The sequence below is a fragment of the Macadamia integrifolia genome, chromosome 1, assembly GCF_013358625.1.
Source record: "Macadamia integrifolia cultivar HAES 741 chromosome 1, SCU_Mint_v3, whole genome shotgun sequence".
Taxonomy (NCBI): Eukaryota; Viridiplantae; Streptophyta; class Magnoliopsida; order Proteales; family Proteaceae; genus Macadamia; species Macadamia integrifolia.
The window spans coordinates 26,958,192-26,960,952 of record NC_056557.1 but is presented as its reverse complement, the minus strand read 5'-3'; positions in this window follow the sequence as shown (position 1 = coordinate 26,960,952).

Below are 2,761 nucleotides of genomic sequence, written 5' to 3'. Positions count from 1 at the left end.
AAAAAAAAAAAAAAAAAAGTAAGTGGGGGTTAGCTATGTAGGGCAACCCTCCCTTGGATGTATAGGAGTGAAATGGTCCCAGTTGCTTTCACCTTTACCACCTTCCCTTGCTCACTTGCTGCACCTTCATACTGAAGAACTATAAGCACATGTAAACATATCAGTGAGAAATTTCCTGTCTCCACTTCAGAGATTGTTCCTCACCAATAGGAAATATGAGGAATATATATATATATATATATGGGTGTTTTTGTTTTCTTATTTTTTGGGTAAGCTATTTATAGTGATGACAAAATCCATCCCAATCTGACAAAATCGAATTGAACTGATCGAATTCGATATGTAACCAACTCAGATCGCACCAAATCCAAAAGATATCATATCTAGCTTTAAAACTGGATCAAAATCGATATAACCCAATAAGAAACCAAAATATATCATCTCAAAATTCATAACAATGCATATTTTTTTAGTACTTTTGAACATATTTAAATGGTAAACCAGAAACAAACAGATAGCAAACCGATAAAAAATTGAAATCGAATCAAAATTGATGCACTCTTATTGAATCATGTTTTGATTTTATTCATTCTCAAACAATAGTCATCTCTGACTGAGGCAACTGAGCCTTCAGCATGTTGCTTGCATATTTCAACGGAAAGGAAGGAAGAGAGAGAGAGAGAGAGAGTGAGAGGTTCCTAATCAGCCTAGTAGCTGTTGGGAGGTGAGTTTCCAATGAGAACTAAGCTCTCCTTATATAGAGCAAGAAACCCTAGTGGGAACTAAGAAGTGGGGACTGATAATTCACTGGACCACATGTGAGAACACGTTCTCATATAAAATTTTCCATTTCTTTAATTATTATAACATTTAATTACTTATCTTGAATATTGGAGCTGATCGATCTACTGTCGGCCGTGTCCATATTCTTCAATTATGTAGAAACAGGGTTGCATGGTCTTTAATCTTCTGGGATTTTAGTCTTTGTTAGGTCCACATGTTAAGCATGTACTCTTACCTTTAGGTCCATGCGATTGTGGGGCTAGCATGGAGTCACGGGATTACTCATGTTGAAGGCCTAGATATCTATTGTTAGAAGAAGGAAAAAAAAAATAAAAATTCAATCATGTATGAGTTATGTAAATTGGTGTTGAATTTTCCTACCATATCTCGAATTCTACATGATATTTTGCATGTCATGTTCTATCCATAGTCATGTAGTTTCTTTTTTATTCCAATGGAAGGAAATAGCCTAACTGAATCCCTTGTTTGGAAGGGTCGGTCCTTAATGTGTAAGACTGAATAAAAAAACTCCATGATGCTTTCAACAAACATGGTGATTCTATAAAAACTTCTTGGATAGCGTTTCATGGAGAATATTACATTGTTACCGTGAAGCAATAGTAGGGGATAGGTTATTTAAGCACATAGCTACAACAACTACTACTTCTACTTGGGACACTGGCGGCGTCGCTTTTTGTTCTTCATGATATTAATAACTGATATGAGACCTGGATATAGATTTCCTAAAGAAATTTAGCTTTTGGTTTGATTGGATTGCTTCTCTGTTAATGGTCATATCAAAAGTGGAGATGTAATTCAATGATTGTTCGTTGCTCACCAACTATACTACCCTTTTTTAATTCATTCTTATAAATATATATCTTTTGCTAATTCTCCGGCAAAACAAAAAAAGTGGGGAAACCATCACCAACATGCTGTTTAGGTGAGCTGGCATTGTGGGAAATTAAACCCTGTTTTAAAAATTCATTAATTAGAAACAAAGACTCAAAGAGAAGAATTTATTAGAGTAAAATACAATTTTATGATTTACCAAAAAAAAAAAAAAAATATATATATATATATATATATATATTCCCGTTTAATATATTCAATAAAAAAATATAAAATAAAAATTAAAACAACTTTCATTCATACAATAAAGTAAATTGAAGAGGAAAAAAGTTACAATAGAGTACTGTTTGATTGGAAGTAAATTTCGAATAAAATCTTATGTGTATCCTTCAACAAATGAGAAATCTTATCTTCATAAAAGAATGTCAGCTAAGGAATTGAACATAGACAAGTTCCGAATTAGATGTTTAGTAAGACTGTTAAAGCCATTGATGAAATAATTAACCAAGTCCCTAATGCAGAACTTAATATAATAGACATAATCCACCTATAACGATGACCTAACTGTGTCTGGTTTCTCTCAATACCACACCCATAATACACCAATTAATGCACTTGCGACCCCAGGCACTGGCATGCAGGCTGTTCCTGCACGGATTTAAATAATCCAGTGCCATGAATTCCTCTCTGAATTATGATTGCATTAAATTTTCCATCTACTACAATGGTTAACCGTGGGGGCAGTATTGCTCCCTCAATCTTGTTATAGAGTTTGTAATGGCAAAAAACCTTGGCAAGATCAGTAGTTTTGGTCACATTAATAGGATTAATATTATGGAAGAACTTCGTGTCTATGACTAGATGCAGTGGTGCAAAAAGATCATAATGTTCACGCTGAAGATGCTCGCACATCTTATCATTGGTTGCGCATATTGACGTGTATCTACATCAATGGCAGTATTCTTTTGTCATAATATTTATACACATGGTGCATGTTGTTGAGCCCCATACAAGAGACTTCCTACTAGGGGTGCACATTTGGTCTTGATGGCCCCAACTCGCCTTGGCCAGCCCTGAGTACAAACATGGCTTGGGTTAAGATTTCCAATTCTGAGGGTGAATTAAG